The 24,135-nt window shown below is 36.1% G+C and overlaps 1 protein-coding gene across 1 annotated transcript in view; it reads right to left on the bottom strand.

Moving 5' to 3' along the window:
- The window catches only part of CBLB (Cbl proto-oncogene B), a 214,354-nt gene that overhangs the window by 174,893 nt on the left and 15,326 nt on the right, over positions 1 to 24,135 (bottom strand). The window lies entirely within an intron of this gene.

The raw sequence follows: 24,135 nt of genomic DNA, 5'->3' as shown, positions 1-24,135 counted from the left end.
AAAATCAAATCTATATTCCTTCACTCTCCGTTATTTTGTCCCCAACTTCATTCAGCTTTTCATCAGCTTTTATCATTCTCTCAAATAATATTAAAGATAAAAGCAGCCCACATTAAAAACAACTAATGGCCTTGAACTATATTAGGCAACTAACCAACATTTTTCTATACACTATACTTTCAACCACTCCACAAGATGGATATTATAATATCCTTCTTACAAGTAAGAATACTGAGAGACAGATAAGTTAGGTAAATTATGTAAGTTACACAGTTAGTAACTTGGAGAGCTAGAGTTTGAACTCATATCTGTCTGGCTAATGATTAGTGGAATCCAAAATGGGTATGGAAATGAATGAAGCCTGAAGACAATCAAGAGACCAGAGAATGCAGTAGGAGTAACGGAGAATACGAGTGAAATTTAAGAGCAGATTTCATGGGTACAAGGAAATAAGAAAGGTAGAAGGACTAGGGGTGTGCTTGCAGAATGAGATTTTGGAATTAAGGATTCCTGAGGGTAGCATGACTTGGCCAGGGGTACACATGGCTGAGTGGAATAATGATAAGAGCTCCTGAGAATGAAGTCAACCAGGTGAGAATTACAGCTGCCTAGAATGAAGGTAACATCTGAAGTGCAAACAAGATTATGGGGCAAAGTTCCCTTTAAACAGTGTGGAGTACGCTATGAAGACGGATATTGACATCTCCAAGGCTGTGCCTTCAATGGAAGACTGCGGAAGCCTTGACAGGAAAACTGTTTGAAAGTAAAAAGAGCAATGGTCTGTAAGTGGCTCCAGAGAAACAAGAGGTTTTCAATATTGCTCCAAGGATCAGGATATAGACTATAGTGCGTGAAGGTTTTTATAGATTGATATGGAAGGAAATGTTCCTTCTTTTCCATTCACATATAAAATGAATTCCAAAATGTGAATGAATCATAGGCAAGTAAGATAACATGTGGCCATTCCCTGGTTTTCTTTAAAATGCAAGATGCCTGGTATTTGCATGCAGTTATAGATACGCATACAGAATGCGATGGAATCTGGCACGGCCATAAATATAGAGACTGGAAAGGACATTGGCAGAAGGACTTGGGTCGTTCTTATAATATAACACTGCCCTCCTTTCAGCTTTCCCCACCTAGAACTTCACACGTAATTTATGATGATTCTGCACGGACAGAGTATTTTAACATAATGAAACATAACTAAATTGCTTGAGACTGAACCAGATCATTCAGTGAAGCTATATCACATCCCCAGTAAGAGGATGTAAGTTGCCTTTTGGACTGAAAATGACAAACCAAACAATGCTTTCTGAAAATTTCTCACTCATCATTTTGAAACTTTTTTTCCTAGTACTCATCTCCCACACAGAAGGTGGTTCCTATAACATTGACAATTTCTTGTAAGTGGTATTATTTAGTCTAAAAGGTTGTAAAGCACGGGGCACTTTTCCATCCATTACAGTATAAGCCTGCAAACCCCCCAAGCAAGTAACTGAATTTCACCAACGTGTGTGTGTTCAGAAATAGGGCCAGGCACCTGGTCTCTATTAAGATCCTACAGCTCTAGTGAACTTGGCCAGGCAGAGCTGCACCAGAGCCTCCCCGGACACCAGCCAAATGGAGAAGGGGAAGAGAAAGACTTGGGGACACAGATAAAGGAAGGAAGGTATAGTAAAGCAGACGCAAAGACAGAAACACAGGAAATCTGGACCATCGACAGACAATATCCTGTTTAAACCTCAATGCGTCATAAAACCCAACACAAGGATGGTCATAAATTCGTTTAACATACAATAGAGTAAATATATAATATAAATCACAACAATATAACATTAAAGAGTCTTATTAGCATGAATCCAGCGCTTGCTTTTAACTAAGCAAAGAACAGTTAATAAAGCTTTATTTCAAATGGCCATGACTTCACTTATTACTATTAAACAAATTTGGAACTTAAATCTCAAAGTAATGTGGCAGAAACAGTGAACACTTTCAGCACGGAGGTGACTTTTAGCATACAGTTTTGGCTGGGTGTGACAGAGATACAGAATAGTAGCAGCTTCCACTGATGTTCCTCTCCCTCTCACCTAAAAGTATAGCAGCTCTAGTCTACGAGGTGGTGAATGACTGAGGCTCCTTTTTTCTTGGAGTTCGGCCATTCCTATGCCATAGCTCTCCTCCCCGTGGCCCAAGATGACTCATAACCACTGCAGTCAGCAGGGAGCAGGAAAAGCGGGGAAAGGAGGGCATGTGGCCTCCCTTTAAGGACATGATCTAGAAGCCTCACTTCTATTCACATCCAATAAGTCAGAACTTACTCACAAGGCTGCATCAGGTCCACGCGAGCCCAGGAAATACCCTTTACTATGGGTGGATAAAAATGGGGGAACATACAACGAGAGAAAGGAGCAAAATGAATTTTCGGAACACTTAACAGTCTTAAATAGAGATGACAATGGAAACTACAAAATGATTTTCATTAGATATTAATTGAAGTTTCACTGAGTGAATTAAGCCAAATTAGAACATCTTTCCTTAAAGGAAAAAAAATATTAACAGAGATGCCAAACTACATTAAAGGTAGGATTGTATGAAACACTAAACATCTTTTAAAACTAAACATCTTTTAAAACCACCAAAATGGATATTTTCCCATTTTATTTTCAAGCTCTTTTTAGCATAGGATAGAAAATACACAAATATGCATCAATAAACTTAAATAACATTACTCTTGACCCCGGGGGCGAAATACCCTCTACCTTTCTTTCCGTGATAAATTTAGAAGCAAAAGATGATTATACATAAAACATAAATTGAAGTTTCTTAAATAAACTTTCTCATCTGAACACAACCTACGTGGATCTTTAAAAATAAGCAGCAGGTCTAAGGTATCTTAGCCCTGAGTCCAGAAAAGGTCAAAGGAAGTTTTACACCACTTTCTCCGGGCACATTTCAAGATCTCACCTACATGAGCAGTAATGAGGTAGTTCAAAAAGGTGAGAAAACATTTCAACCACAATGGAACAGAAGCTTCTAGGGAACTTCTATGCCAAATTTCTAGACCAGAAAATTTAACATGAACAACGTGCTGCAATTCTTTTTAAGTTATAGTCTTCCTGCAAACACAGAACAATTTAAGTAACAATCAATTTTTTTCTCCTATCCCCCTATATAGTAACTGCTAAAGAGACATTGTCATATCCTCTAACGTAATGATAAAATAATGTTTTAAAACATCATTTTTATAAAGCTTATGAAATATGCCTACTTCAGGAAACAGAGGTAACTTTTTCAATCTGGTTCTGAAGCTTATGACAAACTTTAGCATCAAATACTCAGGTGAAATAGATATAATGAATACTGTTTGTCTACACGGTTGTTTTCTCATAGTGAAGGCAGAAGATCAACTCCTACACACAAAACTGCAGCTGTCTTCATGATATGGAAGATATCCTTCTAAAATCAAAATTATTTATCTCTTTCTTCTCCATTTCTATGGGAATAAGACCCAATATCAGTAGTAATTCCTAACCCTGTGTCACTTCACAATTCTCCCAACTATCTTTAGGGTGAAACTAAATTCTGAAAAGAAAAATCCTTTCAAAGTTAGTTAGCATTTACTTTCATTTAAAACTTCCTGTCACTTAGTCTAGCATAGTACATAAAAATTTTTAAGATACATTATTATGATTTTGGCAATATTTCTTCACATTTATTGATCGTCCCCCTGTAGGAGAAATTCCTGCTATTGAAAGCCGTTACAAGAAGGGCAAATTATTTATTACTGCTGAAAATTTAAATCAATGCAGCCCTAATAACAGTATTTGAAATGCTATCTTCAAATACTGACAGTTTTGACTTAAAGGGATATCTCCTTTCATATGTAATTATGTAGTTAGCACACCTGTAAACCCAAGAACCCTAACAATCAAATGTAGTTGACTTGCCTCCATTTTCACTGGAACACTTACTCAGGAATTCTACTGCTTTAGATGTTAAGAAACAAATAAGAGAGCAACAGTTTACAGTTATAATCTGTACTTTCTACGCCTCCGCCATAATGCATTGTTGTCAATATCAAAACAACTTTTAAGACTGTCTGTGGTATGATCACTGTATAATTCGTCAAAAATCATGATGGGAAAGCCTTCTAATAAAGCCATTGAGGGCTTCCCTGGTGGTGCAGTGCTTAAGAATCCGCCTGCCAATGCAGGGGACATGGGTTCGAGCCCTGGTCCAGGAAGATCCCACATGCTGCGGAGCAACTAAGCCCGTGCGCCACAGCTACTGAGCCTGCACTCTAGAGCCCATGAGCCACAACTACTGAGCCCGCGTGCCACAACTACTGGAGCCCACGCACCTAGAGCCCGTGCTCCGCAACAAGAGAAGCCACCACAGTGAGAAGCCCGTGCAGCGCAACGAAGAGTAGCCCCCGCCCGCCACAACTAGAGACAGCCCACACGCAGCAAAAACACCCAGCACAGCCAAAAATAAATAAATAAATATATTAAAAATAAATAAATAAAGCCACTGAATACGTGTCCAAAATTGCCTAATAAGGTTGGCCCTTGTCTATATGACAGACATTTAGATCCTTGTACTTCATTTCCTAGAGGAAGCAAATTTCCTATCAAAGGCTTTTCCTCTGTATGTAATACCTCCTCTGAATCAGCAATACAAGGATCTGGATGTTTTTCTTCTGAGAGGGAATGTGATGGTAACCTTGATACAGCATCAATCATATGAAGCATCACATAATAATAAGAAAGATCAATCAGATCTTGATGAGAGAGAGAGGACACAGATAAGAGCTACATTTTTTTTCTTTTAAGGAACGATCTCTGTCTCTAAAAGTTTGTTTCAAAACAAACAAGAAAACAACCCTGCAGTCTAAGATTAAATTTTAAAGTTGAAGTTATAAGACAGTAAAATACCTGATTATATCATTTCAGAGACAAAATCATGTTAGGGTAGAAAAGTAAGACACACACCTGCATATAATCAAACACTTATCTCAGGAGCAGCCTAATGGGAAGTGCAAGGTCTACTGGACATTCAATTAGGGAACAATGAAGAAAACTCACCAAACTTAAAAGTCAAACTCTGTTCTCAAAATCTGGGTCGATTCTTTTAGGTGTTCATTGAGTGCCCAGTGTGCATATGGCATGTGCTCTAGTACAAAGCTAAAACAAGTGAAGCACCAAACGTACTAATCAGTAGCACCAAACTTCAAAATGAACAGCTAACAGTGAATATCCAAAATGCAAAACGTAGTCATTTAAATATGAAATTGTATGGTACACTACTAATTTCCATTCTTTCTTTTCTTATTGATGTATACTCTCCCCTCTCCCCCTCATCAGAAACATAACCGTGATAACGGTTGAAAAATCAGAAGAGAAAAAGAAAAGTATAAAAACTTAACCAAAATCACCAGGTTCCCACCCTGCTGAGATACCTAATACCTCAGAACCCCAACACAATATGCTTTCTCACACTCTCAGCTAGGTGTGACCTCCCACTCCTTTAAAATGTCTTCCATGACACACTCGCCCTGCTTGTATCTAACTGCTACTCCTACATAACTCTCCACCCTAGTCTTCCCTGACCCCCAAGTCAGCTCAGGTGCCCTCCTGTGAGTCCAGAGGACCCTAAATGTGCCTCAACTAGATACAGTACATTGAAGAACCAAGACAGAACTCTGCTTCTCCATTACCAACTACCATGTTCTGACAAACAGTAAAAGCTTCTTCAAAAAACTCAAATTCTAGCACTCAATTATTCAGAAAATGCTTCAGGATTAAGAACTTCAATTATACCTTGAAAGATAGGTAACACACTTGGGAAAAGAAAGAAACCATCAGCAAACATTCAAAATACTAATTGGGTGGGAAAACCTATTTTAGATTGGGTAGGCAAATAAGACCCATCTAAGGAGGTGATACTTACACTTGGATCTTTGCCCCTCCTCTAAAAATGTGAAGACTCAGAGGAAGAGCTCTTCAGGAAGTGGAAGCAACTTGAAGAGGCAACAAAGTAGGAAAGATCTTGGCACAATCCAGGAATTGAAATCAGACAGTAAGCCTGAAGTTTAAATGTTATTCAAGAGTAAGCAAGAGAGTAACATGATTTTCTTTTTAAACTGTTTCAAATTAAGAGAACCAAATAAACAAAATTATAAAGAGGGAATACTGTATGAGATACTGAGTAATGGTTGGAGGTACAAGAATATGGTTCAGAAAACTAGGAGGAAACCAAAAAGCTAGTCAAAGTGTTTCAGGTTGATATACCTGGAAACAAGGAACCAGTAAAAAAAAAATATATATTAAAAAAATAATCTGGCATGATATAATTATTTTCTTAAAAGATGGCAATTCTTTCAAAAAGGTATAAAGTAACACTTGAATACTATTCACGTGTTTCATGAAGAGAGGTGTGTGCCAAAGACCCCTGTATATATTCATAATATTATGTTCATTAACTTCAGAGTTATAACCAAGAAATTACCCCATAGTGCTTTTGTCACAGGGATTTTGAAATTTTATTTAATTTGCATTAAGAAGAAACATAACATGGATGCATCAGGTTCCAGTTTCATGCTTCTCAGTAAAACTTTTAAATATGCTAATTTTAAGCAGTAAAGTACAACAAATAATTAAATATGTGGAAAGTGGTTTCACTTGTAAATCTGATGTTTTTGTGCTATTTGGATCTATGCTAAAACAGATTCTGGACCCTGGTTCTAATTATGGATCAACAGGCAAAAAGAGTGATGCATGTGGCTCCAAGGCCCTTTTCATCATTTCTAGAATGTCACATGAAAATATAATCCTCAACTGATTAAAAGAAATATTTCTGGACCATACAAGATTAACAAGCCCAATTTAATTCAATTTCTCCAGCTTAATAACTATTAAATTTCTCCTTCCATTACCAGAAAGAAAATAAAACTAGATAGAATAACAACAATAAAAACCAATGCCAAGGGCTTCCCTGGTGGCGCAGTGGCTAAGAATCTGCCTGCCAATGCAGGGGACATGGGTTCGAGCCCTGGCCTGGGAAGATGTCACATGCCACGGAGCAACTAAGCCCGTGCGCCATAACTACTGAGACTGTGCTCTAGAGCCCGCAAGCCACAACTACTGAGCCCACGTGCCACAACTACTGAAGCCTGCGCACCTAGAGCCCATGCTCTACAACGAGAAGCCATGACAATGAGAAGCCCCCGCACAGCAACAAAGAGTAGCCCATGCTCACCGCAACGAGAGAAAGCCCACGCGCAGCAACGAAGACCCAACACAGCCAAAAATAAATAAATAAATAAATGTATTTAAAAAAAACAAAAACAAAAACCAATGACAGCTCCTGTCTGAGTATAGGTTTAATGATGCCTGCAAGTTTCATAAGGCTGCTTAAATAGCATATAGGTTGAGATTAGTGTACATTCACCCCTCATTCCTTTAATACACAGGTATTGAGTACCTACTATGTGTAGGAACTGGAGTAGGCACCAGGGAGAGAGTGGTGAAGAAAAGAAAGAACCTTATACATAGTTTATGATAGGATCTGGAAAGAAGAGAATAGAGAACCATGACAGAAAATAATGTACAGAATAATTTAGAGTGATCAGTCAAGGAAGGCCTCTCTGAGGAAATGACATTTAAGTTACAATCTAAAGGATGAGCAAGAGTTAGACAGATAGTGGAAACCATTTCAGGCAGATGAAGCTGTGGATGTGGAGCCTCTACAGGCCTGAAACACTGAAAAATGGTAAGTGGCCAGAGCAAAAAGACCTGAGGGAGACTGATTTGAGATGGGGCTAGAAAAGCAAAGGATGAAGAAATATAAAAGATAAACCACTCATATGAATAAACAGTGCTTTGCGTAGTGTTATTACTCAAGGTTATAGCCATCAGTTTCCATTCATTTCCACCAGACACTCTTGTATAATGAGAATAGATTTTGAGGCCAGCTAATAAAAACGACAACTCATTCAGCATGATGGTTCTGGAGAACGTTCCAGACTCTTGCTTCAAGAAGAATAGTGAAAGCAGAGCAAACACCTTTCTCTGGGACAAATAGGCTTATTAACTTCCATGACCAGTTAAAACTAAAGACAAAATTGGAAACTTTAATGCAAGATAAAAATTAGTGATTTTTACTCCTTTTACAACTAATTTGGCTTTCAAACACTCAGTAGGATATTTTCTTTCTGCTTATAACCAATATCGTTTCCTAAATAAGAAATGCTGTTAAGATCTGTTTTCGGTATTGTAAGTATATATGTTTGAGTTTAATTCTGATTTTTAAAAAAAGTAAGACACATTCTTAGCATTTTCCTTACAATTCAAATAAGTTTATTATTCATCAAAATTTCAAAAATCTGATATGTTTCTCTTTTAAATCTACTGACATCAGTAATGAACAACTCAGAGATAAGTTTTCTTTTTAAATCTTGGAGCAGCATAAATTTTAAAATGAAAATTCTATGCTTTATATAAGTTTCCTCTGAAATAGTTAAACACTCACTAAAGACCAGTATCCCAAAAGAATTACAACTTGATAATTAAGTGAAACCTTTAATTAAAAAAAAAACTGAAAAGTTACTATTTTTCTAGATCTTAAGATTACCAGGTCCAGAATAAACTGGCTTCCTCAAATTACCCATTAAAATAGTCTTTCTGGTTTACTACTGATTTTTTCTCTTTTTTATCACAAAAGAGGTCTTTAACTCTACTTCATCATAAACTATATCAACCAAAACACCCTCATTGTACATTAAAATGAGCTCAAAAATTTGAAAACAAAACGTTAAGGACTGGGTTAACCTCTAATGATAAAAGAACAGACTACATAGGGAACATCAAGCCTAGAATGTCAGGACTCCGCACTTCTTTTACTGTATTGACTTCATCTGGAGAAATAGTTCTTAAAACTCCTTAGTATGCAATGGTACAGCGGACCTTCTGATGGTAATTTTCCAAGGCTTTCACTCAGAATCCAAGCCACTATTTCCTACATAGTCGTACACAGTAGGTGACACTATTCAGATAAGCAATGTTAAGTGCTACTTAAATCGACAAAAGAGCTGAAGGAAGCATAAATATATTCCTAGCAATTGAAGAGAAACCAGGAGGTTAATATAACTAAATGGGAGGGGGGTGCTACATAATATTGATATCATGCTGTATTTACAACAAACTTTAGCACAAGATTCTCTATATAAATTAATTACAAACCCAAAATGAGAAGGAAACAAAAAGGACTCAATCATGTTAAAAAACAAAACAAAACATATAATGTATGCAGTCTTTTTCAAAATTCTTATGTTTTCTCTAAGTGTATACCAATTAAAGAAAGTCACTTTTCAGTTTTAACTTTACTACTACCATATCAAGAGAGGCTCTACATTCTTCAGAAATGCTGTCCTCTTGAGGGGAAGTCATCTACTGGACCTTTCATTGGAAGCTTTTCTTACTCACCAAACTGAATACTTGCTCTCCCCAGAGCTGGTGAGTTGTACACTTTGTAACATTTTGCAACTGAAGGACAGTCTGCCTTCTGCATATCACTTGTTAACCTCTTTGAACTATCAGCACCAGCTCTTTATTTTTATTTTAATGGTGAGAAGCAAATGTTTATCCAAGATCTTCATATTATTTGTACAGATGAAAAGAAATAGGTAATTCTACAAAGAATAACCTAAAAAGGCATCATATATGAATTTATTTTCCTATACCATGAATAGCTCTAAAAACTAGCTTCAATCTAAAAAAAAAACCTCTTTAGTCACATTTCACAGAAATTCTTTGTGAAAACTGAAGAACTGAATTTTGAATTATCTGTAACAACTACTATCTCATAGTGAATAAAATCTCCAGTAGAGCTATGGGAAATTAAAAATAATCACCATGGGGACCTCCCTGGTGGTCCAGTGGTTGAGACTTCGCCTTCCAATGCAGAAGGTGTGGGTTCGATCCCTGGTCAGGGAGCTAAGATCCCACATGCCTCAGGGCCAAAACACCAAAACATAAAACAGAAGCAATATTGTAACAAATTCAATAAAGACTTTAAAAATGGTCCACATAAATAAATAAATAAAACAACCTGTTTTAAAAAATAATGATAATCACCATGAAGAAAAATGAACATGAGCTTACTAAAAAAGGAGAGATAAGATATCAGTAGGAATTTTAAAATGTTTAAACCAACTTAATTCTGAACCCCAACTAGGAATTTTAAATAATATTATTTAAAATTACATAGAAAAATAGTTTTATTCTAAGGCACACTGGGACCCAGAAAACTTTTCACACTCTTAAAAATATAACCTACTAATTCCCCATGAACTCTCAACTACATGCAGTAGATTCTGCTTCTGTCAAAGCTTCAATGACCTGTAGTGAATTAGAAACTTCCTAAAATAACATATAGTTAAAATTCTTTACAGTAGTCTGAGATTGTAATACAGCAAATAAAGTCCCGTTCTCACCTTGTTTACTTGCCATCTGTCTCTTTCTTAAATGTCAAGTACTGAAAATACGAAAGAATTCTACTTATTTTACTCCCACATAAATGACAATTTACAATAAATGCATACTAAGAAGACATTAACTTGCTGTGGGAACGATGCCACACGTATAGCAGAGGAAGTAAATAAAGAGCAGTTACATAATGGAAAGTTGTCAGGGACAAAAGACATCCACACTGATCTTTAAATGTAATGGGTACTTTGGGTGACTAGAGGAAAATATTGTTTGCCTTTTGTGTCTCATCTACAAAACTTTTCCTTCCAACCATAAAGTCCTGCCAAAGATGTACTAGGACCACCACGTTGCACAACTTCCTGGAGTGCCATTTCTCTAAGGAGACAGTAAAAGGGTCAAGACACATCTGCCTAGGCCACCTTCCCTCTGTCAATGGTTTCTGAAGTCAGAAGACACATTCAGATGCTACCAAAGACTTCCTCATCCCCGATCAAAAAGATCTACTGTGGTTATCTGTGTCTAAAACCACCTCCCTGGAAATGAAACGTAGATTTGGGAGTGTCCCCAATCTTGCCAAAATAAATAACATTAAATTTTATTATGTAAGAAGAACTATTAAGATAAATTGAAAAGAACAACTCAAGGAGGGAGGTTCCCAAATTAGTTTGGGGAGATATCATGAAGACATCACAGAGGCAACACGAAACAAAAAAGAGGATATAATCTTAAGGACCGGGTTTTGACCTCCACAGTTATAGGAAGAGGAAAATTATTTGGCAAAGATTTCCGGGCAGGTTTCAGCATTAAAATATGGCCTGAGAAATGGCTGGATCATGGCCAATCAAAATGGTAAAGTTGAGATTACTGACATCCCACACTAGTTAACTTACAAAAACACACAAAACCACCCCCACCTTGGTTTAGTGAGTCAAAACAAACTGCTGACAAATCCTCACAGCTATGTGAGGGGGCGTAACAATGATACACAGTGAGAACACACATGTCTCTGTTTTCCTTTAAAGTCTGTTTCTAAGTCTGTATGGTTGATGTAAGAGAACAGCAATTCCTTTCTTTAAAATCCCTGTCTACATATTCAAAATGTCTCAGATGTCCCTCAGAGCTGGTATGCTCGTGCCCCGCCCCCCCCAAAAAAAGTTAAAAAAGCTTTCAGCTTTACAGCAAGAATACCAGATCTAACTGTCCAACCCTGTCTTTTAAAAGGGAAGAAAAAAAGATGGCGGTTAAGGAAATACACAAATACCAAAAAAAAAAAAATCTTAGCTAAAAATTGAAAACGAATTTTCAAGTTTGAAAATCCTTATCTGTAACAGGGAACTCCATCAGTAACAACACAAGATGATCACCATAATGAGACGTTTTTTCATTTGTGCACACGTATTTATACACTCCCTGAAGAGTCATGAAACGATATAATGACGATCTGCTGCACAGAAAGTAATGAAGACGACAAAGCACTTCTGTCAATAATATATACCAAACGAAACTGGACTATTCATGTCGAAAGCATAGAGTTTTGGAGGATTCCCCAGTTGCTGAAAAGTTCTGTGCATTCAGGGTCATAAATACAACACAGCATAAAAACAAAAGCAGTCTTTGAAGAAATGTTAAAACAAGAGGAAGTGAAAACATTCAGAAGAGCTCAGATGGAAAGCTAGTATGTCAATAGGAAAGCTGCAAAATATGTTCACTGCCGTGTGTGGTTTGTAGGAACAGGCAGCATGGTGGCACTATGAGTTTTTCAGGGCGTTATTTCATAGGTACGAAGGGTAGCCATAAGGACACTCCATTAAAGTGATTCCAAATCGGAGTAATTTCACCAACTTTATCCAGAAATGTCACTACATTAAGGATATTCTGCATACACAAAGAATTAAAAATTGGGAATTCCCTGGCGGTCCAGTGGTTAGGACTCCACGCTTCCACTGCAAGGTGCACGCATTCAATCCCTGGTCAGGGAACTAAGATCCCACAGGCCAGCCAAAAAAAAAAAAATTAAGAATTCCTGTAAAATATAACCATCCTATGATCAATCATAGTGGTATTACTGTGCTTATGGACATTTTTTTCCTTCTAAAATCAATGGCACTTATTCCCAAATCTGAAAAAGTTGATATTCAGAGTTTATCTACAAATTCTAAAAGCTAATAAGCCTTTGGACACTTCACCAGACACTTTCCCATGTAACGCTTTCATTTTCTCGTGTTTCTAGGCCTTAGTAGCTCCTAAACGAGGAATAAATCAGAATTTTCAAATAATCCTACAGTAATTCTAGAGGAACAATCCTATATTCTCGTGAGTGTTGGCCACCTCTGAAGCACTGTTCTTGATACTGTGGGAGATACAAAGAAGTGATTTTTGCCTTTAAACAACGTACAATGAGACATTTAAAAATGACCTGTCTTATCACCATTTTAAGAAGATGGCAATATCTGACAATATACAGTTGGTTAAGGGTCACTAGAAAGGTCTTGATAAATGTCAGAGGGAAAAGAGATATTTTGGCTGGAGTGATCAGAAAATGCTGAAATTACATATGAATGGAGCAGAGTGGGAGCTTCAGCTATACCAATAATAGGAAAGAGGGTCTGCTAAATGGGGAGGAGGGGACATGGGAAGATGAAGGGGAAATGGCAGGCTGAAAGGTTGGCATGCAAAGGTAAATTCTAAGGATAGTGATTAGGCCAATCTGAAAAGAATATAAAAAAGAATTTCATTCCTTCTTTTCCAACAAAATTCTTCCAAAAGCCTTTCAGAAACTTATCTGTCTTGGGATCCTTTAAAATGACTTACAGCTGGGAGTGGTCATCTACCTACAGTGGTGATAAAGGAAGCTTAGAAAAATGAAAAGAGTTCTGAACAGATCTGGGCTTTCTAGCCTCACCGGTGCCATTTCAATGATCCGAGGTGACTGTATACATAAAATGAGATGATTTGACTTGGGGATTTTAAGAGCAGGCAGGACAGCAGAAACAGCTAGGGTACTTTTAAAAACGTGGAAACTCACATCCCAACTGGTAAAGGCAGAGGTATTGTAGGAAGTCAGGGACCTATACTTAACCATTCTAGAGGGTTAGAACGCATCATTTGGTCCATGGGCTATGTACAGAGCCCTTAGATTAGATGATTGTCAAAGACATTAATGACATATTTTGTGTACCTTGTGTTTAAAAAAAAAAACCCTACAAAAAAAGTTTAAATTTATCACACTTTAAAATTATATACAAATTAAATACATCATACTGACACAAGGTAGAAAATAGGGGTCTAATAAAGATTTAGCTCTCAATCATTGACTCCCTGCCATTAACATTTTATTGTCCTCAGAAGATCACAATGATCAGTAATTCATAAAGCATCACTAGCAGAACAGAATAGAAAATCAACAGGAAGAAAATGTTTATGTTAAAAATGCCAAGTTTCTAAGACTGCCATAGAAGATTATATCAATAATGCAGGGGTCAGTAAACTTTTTCAATAAAGGCTCACATAGTAAATATTTCCAGCTTTGTGGGCCATATAGTCTCTGTGGCGACTACTGACGTCTGTCACTGTGGCCACAGAAAGACATGTCCAAGTACCACTGAAATTTTATTTACAGAAAGAAGCACAGGCTGGATCTGGCTTACAGGCTGTAGTTTACCAAATACTGGTAAAGTGGGTGAAAGATTGTGATAAATTACCAACTTTACGGCTTCAGTTGCTTTATAAAAACAAAATTTTTACATATCCAACTCTGTGGAGAATAAACTAAAATTAGAATTATACAGGGGAAAAAAAAATTGGTAAGGAGAATTCTCTGTTTCTTAGGACTTGAATCCGTGCAAACCTACTTTAATCAGATAAATGAGATCTGGCTGACAAGAATAGAGATCTTTAGTCAAATTAAATTTTTCTCGAAAAGAATAAACTTGACAGCTCCACATGCTGTTACAACCATAGAAAATCAATATACCCCATAAAAAACCTTTAGAACAAAAACTGAAATGTTCGCAGTATCTGCAAGATGAGTTAAATTTTATTTTCGTTAATATATCTCAGCAAGGAAATACTTAGGTAACCTCTCCCATTTCCTCAAAGGAAAAGACTTTGCTCACCTGGAGAAATTAAAAGTTTTAAAACTCTCTCTCTCAAACACACATGTAAATACAACAAAAAAGCATGTTTCAGATAAACAGTCCTGAACTTAACTAATACAAGCTGTCTTGCAAAAAAAACAAAAGTTCCTTTTACTGACCATCTGACATACGATCTCAATACTGGTTTAATGAAGATGAGAAAACACCTCATTTTCACAAGTATAAAATAGCTAACTGCTCGAATGAGTGTTCCTGAGACAATACCCTTCAGCTGCCAACAGCCGCAGGCTCACACATGCCGACTGGTAAGAAGACATCATTTAGAAATACATCACACGTGATATATAAAATTCCTGTCAAGTCATGTAACCTCCAATTTAGCTTCTCCAGATAGAAAATGGAATTTGAATACCTACCACACATTTCTGAGGTATGTTTGATAACAAAGATAATAATACAAGGCTTATAAAACATAATTTCAATCTTCCTTACCTATTGAAACTAATTATTTGCTTTCAATTACTTGGGTCTGAACATAAGTTTCCAGTCATCAAAGTTTAAAAGAGAATGAGGTATTATTCAATGAAAAAAGGAAACAGAATTGTTTTCTCTTTTAAAAGATAATGAGTTCAAGATGAAACTGTCTCAGTAAATTTGTTCCTTCTTTTAATTTTAAATATTTTTCCCTAGAAAGCCAACAAGAATAGAAAAAATTTATATCTAAATGTTTTCACTATTGTTCTGGATATCACACTTTTCAGGCCTAAAAAGACCTAAGAGAATCTGCTGGAGGGAACAAGTTGGTAGAAAGGTTCCTGGACAGCTTTTTGATCAATAATATAAAGAGGACAGGCATACATAACTGTTGCCCTTCTCTCCTCAGTCTTGTAGCCTTAAAAAAATATGGACCTGCAGCAGGAATTCTACAGACATTAGGTGACTAGAGTGAGGACAAACCCAACACACTAAGGAAGGACATTACAAAGTCAGAAAGAGCTTAGTCTCTGACAGCACTGCTGAGAATTATATATCCCTATATATGTAAACTACAGTTGCTCAGGTATTATTACTTTTATCCAGACACATTCCTAGTTTATGCAATTTATATACTCAGCCCATGTTGAATAAACACTTTTAAAATTGTACTGTCCAAAATTTAGATGAATACTTTAAGCAAAGTTGGCAAACCACAGCCCCCAGGCCAAATTTAGTCTACCACAATGTTTTTCTAAATAAAGTTTTATTAGAACACAGCCATTCCAATTTATTTACATACCGTCTATGTCTGCTTTCCTACTATAAAGGCAGAGCTGACTAGTTACCAGGGACCTGGCAAAGTCTAAAATATTTACTGTCTAGCTCTGTACAGTTTGCTGACCCCTGGTTTAAGCCACTCAACATGCCATGTTCAGAAATAATTTACTCTTGTTTTCTAAAACCCTTGAGTTGATTCTCTAAAATCTTAATTTGAAATCATACTTATAATACTTTATATCTTAATAGTAAAGACACAAAGTGAACATGAAGTGTAGTCTCCTCTATGCCACCAACATGGAAAATACCTCCCACATTTTTTTTTTAATTTGCAATACAGAAAACTTTGTAAACATAGATTTAATGATGATGATGTAAGTTGTAATTAACTATTTTAATTAATCATCCAGAGCTTATCACAAAAATAAAAGAATAAAACAGGGATTCTTAATCAAAGGGTAATCAGGGCTACTAGTAATATTGTGAATTAATTAAATATACATATTCATAGTACTAATAATTTCTAAAGAGATGGCATTTTATAATTTTATACATTGAAATCAGTAAGAATGTTATAACAAGATACTTATAAATTCATTTATTTCAATTTATATAAAAATTTTATTATTGATGAAAGTCAATTTCACCATGCTTTTCAATATATGCATAAAAATTAACCAATAAATTAATTCATCAAGCTTTTTATTATAAACCTGAGAAAAAAACTACAAAATTATTTGAGCTACAGACCCTTCAAAAAACAATTTTAAGTAATTTGTTTAGCATTATCTTCTACCGAGCAAAGTTTTTCACACTTTCAGAGTTTCAATTTTCTTTCCCTTCCATAGTATAAATTGTGCTGTATTCAGTCACTGTTATGGGTGAACTGTGCCCCCTAAAAAGATATGTTGAAATCCTAACCTTAACCCTACCTAGGAATGTAACCTTATTTAGAAATAGGGTCTCTGTAGATGTCATAAAGGTAAGATAGGGTCATTAGGTTAGGCCCTGAGTCATTATGACTGGTGCTCTCCTAAGACGTAAATCTGGACACACACACAGAGGAGAACATCAGGTGATGACAGAGGCAGAGATTGAAGTTATGCTGCCACAAGCCAAGGAGTGCCTGGAGCTATCTATCAGAAGCTACAAGAGTCCTGAAAGCATCCTGCCCTAGAGAGCTGGAGGCGGCATGGTCCTGCTGACATCTTGATTTCAGACTTCTAGGCTCCAGAAGTGTGAGAGAATCAACTTAAGACAACATAAACTTCAGGTTTGTGGTAATTTGTTACAGCAGTCCTAGGAAACTCATAGTCACACATCTATGATTACATGTGATTACATCACATGATCAGATGTTCAAAGTAACACATTTCAAAAATAAATCTAAATTGTCTCTGAGTTTAATCTGTTCCTCAGTGATTCTACCAAATAAGACAGGCAGCCTCGATCTCTCTTTATGATTTAAATCTATAAATGGGTACTTTCTGTAATGACCTATGCGTATCCTGCTATAATTAACACATCTATAAACAACTCATGTATAAATGCAAACTCGAATAAGAACTCATGCTCTGACAATAATGAGCTTAAAGAGACAAAGATTAATATTAAAATGGGTTTAGAAAACTGAATATTCCTGAAGCACTTTATTTCAAAACTGTGAGATATGAGTACTATTTTATGACCTACCCAATTAGTGCTGGATGCTAATCTGTTTGGATTCCAGGAAACTCCACTTCTATGTTAAATCACCGGGAAAAAAAGATGCTTCTTGGACTAGATTTCCAAGCATTCCTCAGGCTATAGAATTATCACTGCAGCTTGTCTGTTTTATAAACAAACTTCAATTTAGATTCGTAAAAATCTGCCAAAGGAGCTCTCTTTAACTAAATAACAAATCTGCCACTTGAAAGACATCATTCATCAACCTTCTTTGTGGGAGTATTGTTATTATGAAACTGAAAACAGGCATTCTTTCTTGAGTGCTTCAGGATTTTAATTATCAAATTTGAATGTCACCAGATATTTACTGAAAGGAAAACATCAATTTTAATAAACTGCCTTAAGACTGAAAAACATAAAAGGTATTCAACCATAAAGTGCACTTGAGTCTTGTGAGTTGGCTTACTGTCTTACGATACAATGGTTACCACTCAGCAATTTATGAACCTTTAATCAACTCTCAACTGCAAGGAAAAAAATTCTCCAATTTTAAAATCAAAATATCACGTGTATATATTTTGACCTGGAAGGAATTTAAATGAATTGCAATAAAAGTTTTAATACTTAATAAACCAGGTGTTAGAGACTGAATGGTATTAACACAGGGCTGGGGAAAAAAAGTAAATAAACAGCAAATAAATGGATTAATTGTAAACACTTTTCATTTAAAACTTAAAAACAGGGGACAGTGGATTTAGTCTTAAATTTGAATATCTGAATAGCAGAATAATTTGTGTTCTTTCATATTTTGAAAATATATCCCAAAGAGGAAACTGCTAGAGAAACCCTTCACTTTTGACTTACATGAAAATCAACACATAAATTACTTTGTATCCAGTTAGTAAAGCAGCATGGATGTAGTTGGCCAAAGTCCTTAAGAGTCAAAGGTTCTGCAAGCTCTCACCTGCTCACTCTGACAGACTCCCTTTGTTTAACTTTGAAAACATTTGTCTAGAAAATTTTCTTGTGGTCTCTACTCTCATAGTGTGTTAAAGAAATAAGGCCCTTCATTTCCAAACTTTAGAAAAGTATATTCACATCTCTCAGATGCTTTAAATATGAATGAAAGCATTCTTATCAAGACTAAATAAACTTTCTATTCATTCGTGATAAATTAATCTCAGGAAGATATTCACTTTTCCTAGAGAAAATTCCATTTCCTACTTAGCAGACATATTTCTACTTAAAAGGATTGATTACTATTTTCCTCTGAATCCAAATTATATATTATCATTTTAAGATGTCACAAATTAATCTTCCACTTCCTCTGTTCTTCCACTGAAAAGAAAAAAAAATGCCTAGAATGCAGATACATATAGAAAAAATTAAATAGCAACTGAGTATGTTTATATTAAAATAGTTGTGTTCAAACCTATCAGTAACCTATTTTGACTTACTTAGAAATCATATTTTTCTACTTGCAACTTGTCCCTTGTCCTCATGAAATGCAAAAGAACTGCAATTTTCACCATTAGTCAATAAAAAGAGAAATAGGAAGATTAGGTTAATATTTTAAATATAAAATTGTTTTTTTAAAGGAGTATAAACCATTCCTTCTCTTGCATCATTAAACAACAGATACTTCATAGAATAAATGCAATGCATTCAATACTGTACAAATTATTTATAGATAACATAACTTCCCTAAGATTAATTCTCCTGCAAATGGTTACTGTAATAATAAAAAAAAAGTATTTTTACTAGAAACTACTATTAGATTTGCAAAACTATTTAACAGACTGATGGAGCAACAGTAACATTTAGTCTAAAACAAACGACATCTTCATTTGTTGATGCTGAAATGTCTCAGCCAACAAATATTGTGAATATCCAGAAAATAAGTTAAAGACTGAAAAAACACTACTGGAGTCAGGAAACCAACCAAGGTTACAAAGAAACCTTGGAGGAGAAATGGCATCACACCACCAGATTCCTGCACTCTTTCTTCATGTCCTTCTCACAATGTACAGGGCTGCCCAGGAGAAAATGTGGAACTTGATGTGGGATTATAAACAAGGCCATTAACCTGTGAGATCCCATAATAATTAAAACTATTCCACAGAACCCAAACTGTGTACACAGGTCAATCTCTTCCTATGGTTAAACTGAAAACCCACAAGGAATTTCAAAACTGCTTCCATGACCATGTAATCAACAAGTACTCATGTTTATACCAATTTAAACATTTCAATTAATGCATTATTCTTTGGCCAAAGCAATGTTGTCATACAGTGGTATGAGGAACGCAAGCAGGTTGGTTTGCAGCTTTGTGTTTTATTGTTGCCCTTACTGTTATTATTGTTGTAGCTGATGTTGTTTTGTTTCAACTTTTAACTTAACCATTTCTCTTCAGTATATCAGTTTCAAAATGTTCTTGGTACACTATCTCATGAATTACAACACAGGCATAAACAGCAAGTAGAGTGATCTGTAGTTCTTTAGAGGGAAAGGCACTTCATTAATGTAGCAGGCTATACGTTTATCTTTGTTCAGCCAAAATAGTCAATAAAGATTTTGCCTGATGCTCCTGAAGGATTTTAAATAAAGGCTAGCATCTTCTAGAACTAATTTTTTAATGTCAAAATACTTTTTTTAAAATAATATCATTTAGAATGAGTATTATTATACAAGCTATGCACACTATGATTTGTTTTCTACAACACATGTGCATAAAGAATGGTCCAGGGGCTTTCAAATGATATTAATAATAAGACAACATCTGTGTATTACTCTTTGGCATGAATTTTTTAAAAGCCTTTATTTTTTTCACAGATAGGTTATCAAATTCAGAGCTATTTTTCCACCTCAGTTGACTTCTGGTTTTGTTCCAGTGATTGCAAACCGGAGTGTGGGAGGGAAAAATGGGTTGTAGCACTCTGGTTCACTGAAGCAGTTCTAAAATAGGGAAAATCTGATTATCGTTATGCCATCACCTCTGGGTGCTCTAAAAAAACAGTGTCCAACACCAGGGCTTGAAGAACAGGAGATTAATACATAACTTTTTATATGAAAGAGTAAATATTGTTCTATTAAAATGGTCAACTGACGAAACTGCCAGCCACATCACTGAGGAAAGGCATCTCCTGTCAATTTCATATTTGTCACCTGTAACTACCTTCACACCCACTTTGACTTTTGCCACTAAAAATTTAAGCAATATGTTATAAGTTTCTCCTCTTCTCTGTGCTTGAAACTATAAATTGTCCCTTCTCTACATGATTCCTGAAGCCCACTCCACACATTCACTTGAAAACGTTATGTGTGCCAGAAATCACTGAATTACTCTTCCCAGAAATACCAGCTCAGAATGGTTTAGACACTGCTGGAGAAGCAGTGTGAGGTTCAGCTGTTTGGGGGGGAGGGGGAACTGGGGAAAAGGTGATACTGGAGAAGGAAGAGGTTTACTATAAACGTCAAGCGAGGCATGCAGGCTGCCTCTACCAGAAATCATTATTCCACCCATTCTCAAAGCAAAAGGCTTGCATTACGCACTCTTAATATCTATTTCCACAGCAAATAAACTTACCTAACTATAATTTCTACCTTTCACCCGCTACACAGGGAATACACTGCATGCCACTTGCTATATCTATTTATTTTTCTATTTATTATATTTATCACATTTGTGTGAAATTGCCTTAAAAATTCGGGCTACTCATATTTTAGCAATCAATCAAAGCACAGCTAGTTCAAAACTGATGCCTGATTTTTTTCCCACTTGCCCTTACATTTAAAACAAATCCACAAAGAAGTTTATTTTTGATACAACAAGAACATTAAAATAAACATTTTGATTCATGTACTCATAAAGTACAGAATCTCTCAGGGAAATGCTAGTTTAGTCAATGAACTCCAAATTACTATTTCTAGTATTACTGTCCTTCATTTTCAGCTTAAAAATACGAACGTCCCGGGCTTCCCTGGTGGCGCAGTGGTTGAGAGTCCGCCTGCCTATGCAGGGAACACGGGTTCGTGTCCCGGTCCAGGAGGATCCCACATGCCGCGGAGCGGCTGGGCCCGTGGGCCATGGCCGCTGAGCCTGCGCGTCGGAGCCTGTGCTCCGCAACAGGAGAGGCCACAACAGTGAGAGGCCCGCGTACCGCGCAAAAAAACAAACAAACAAAAAATACTAATGTCCCTAGTGACATTATTTACAGAATAAAAAAAGATTGTTCAGAGAATTTATAATATTCCCAATTAGCAGTGTGTAATACATGTTAGATAAGAGTCATACTACTAAAAAGAATATTCAATTGCTTACCAACCCTGAGAACATTCTAAGGAGTTTCTTTCATATTCTATACAGCAAAACATCCAGAGTTCCGTGTACAGTGACACGTTTTAGCCTCAGTTACATTTGGAAATCTAAGGGAACACAGAAGTGAACGTTTAAAAATATATTCCTAGGGCTTCCCTGGTGGCGCAGTGGTTAAGAGTCTGCCTGCTGATGCAGGGGCCACGGGTTCGTGCCCTGGTCCGGGAAGATCCCACATACCGCGGAGCGGCTAGGCCCGTGAGCCATGGCCGCTGAGCCTGCGCGTCCGGAGCTTGTGCTCCGCAACGGGAGAGGCCACAACAGTGAGAGGCCCGCGTACCGAAAAAAAAAAAATATATATATATATATATATATATATATATATTCCTACTAAAAGAAACATAAGTCAGAAACATAAATCAAAAATTTATGTCTTGTTACAGTGTACCAAGAATAGTACATTATTATGAATTATGATCATTTATCGAATGTAAGTTTTGCATAAACACAGTGGCCACTGAACATTATCAGAAAATTGAACATGGATGAAAGAAAAATCCAATTAGAAATATGCTATACCATCACGGAAGCTAATAAACTTTATTTTAGAATTGAATTTAGGACAGTGACAAAATTTACTTGGACACTTAAAACACAGAGTTGCCTCATTGTGATCAGTTAGCATTATGCAGTCTGTCATCATCTATGGAAATCTACACACAACCAAAATTTATAAAGATTCCACCATGATATGCTCCCACATAAAAAGCCAAAAAAATCTGAATTTATTTATGAAATGGTAGTTATAAGACATTTCCTGAGTTAGAAATGTTTCAAGTTTCTAAAAAAGATGTAAAAGTGAGATACAAGTTTACCCCATCATATATTACTACATCCAATTGAAACACACGACTCAAATTCCTAGTCCTAGAAGTTACACACCTTCTCACTGATCCAATAACCTAAAAATTAAAATTTCATGGATTACATTGCTATATCAAGAAGAATCTCAGGGCTGCCAAATGTGAGAAAGAAGTGTAAAGATGTTTCTAAAACAAGTTAGTTTTATTAGATCTACGTTAAAACTACAAGGCGAAAATACAGTTTTAAACATAAACATCTGGCTTCCCATAACCTTGGCCATTCTTGCGAAGTCTATAAGAAGAAGCAATCACTATGATATTTCTATTCCTTACTTCTGGAACCTTGTGGCAATTCAAAATGCCCATTAACAGTCCTGGAGAGGGTCTTAGAGCTTGGAGCTAAAAGGCAGCTAACTAGAAGGGTCACCACCCTCAAGATATATAAACTGTGGTCCAAGAATATTAAGTGATGAGCCCATAGTTACATAATTGGTTAGACTCCTATGATTATGTTAGGATTCATCACTAATTTAGAGAGCAAATGATAAATAAGGAAACATTTATGCCATTTTACCTTTGGCAGAGGGTTTTACTATGCTTGAATTTGACGGTTTTACTCACTCTGGGTATTTCTTCGGCTGCTATTTACAAACAACTTCAGAGTCTATATACCTAGATAACTGAATTTTCTGTTACACAATCCTATGTTTCATTAGACTATATGAGACTACTGTTTCTGACCTGAAACATTAGAGATTTCTTAGAGGTCTTTCCTATATCTAAGAAAACTAAAATCCAGAGACGTTAAGAGTCTTAAACTAAAATTCACAACTACGTTAAGACATTATATATTTTAATTAATATTTATTTTCCAGTCTGGAAATCTAAATAGACTATCACTATCGGTGAACATTCTAGATAGAACTTAAATGTCCCAGAAATGGAAAACTCTATTATTTGCTCTATTTAGTTTAAGATAGATCATGAAATTTAACGTTGAAATAGCCAAAAAACAAACTTCAGTGAAGAGTCTCTAAGTCAAAAATCCTGGCTATAAAATGAGGATTCAGTTGATGTCACTTCAGTCATCACTGCCCCTGCTTCTCACTTAACAGTCAAAGTATAGGAACTGAAGTTACATCTTCCACCCACATCTTACACACCTACACCTCCAATCAAGACTACGTCCTGAAGACACTGTCCAACACCAAATGCTGGTGGAATGGAGCAACAGGAACTCTCACTGCTGGTGGGAATGCAAACAGTACAGCCACTTTGGAAAACAGTTTGGGAGTTTCTTACAAAACCAAACATAGGCTTATCATAATATCAAGAAATCATGCTCCTAAATATTTGCTCAAATGAGCTGAAATCTTATGTCCACACAAAATCCTACACACCAATATTTATAGCAGCTTTATACATAAGTGCCAAAAATTGGAAGCAACCAA

This window comes from Orcinus orca, chromosome 5 (assembly GCF_937001465.1).
Source record: "Orcinus orca chromosome 5, mOrcOrc1.1, whole genome shotgun sequence".
Taxonomy (NCBI): Eukaryota; Metazoa; Chordata; class Mammalia; order Artiodactyla; family Delphinidae; genus Orcinus; species Orcinus orca.
The sequence above is the reverse complement of the archived record's forward strand: the minus strand, read 5'-3'. Positions and strand labels throughout refer to the sequence as shown.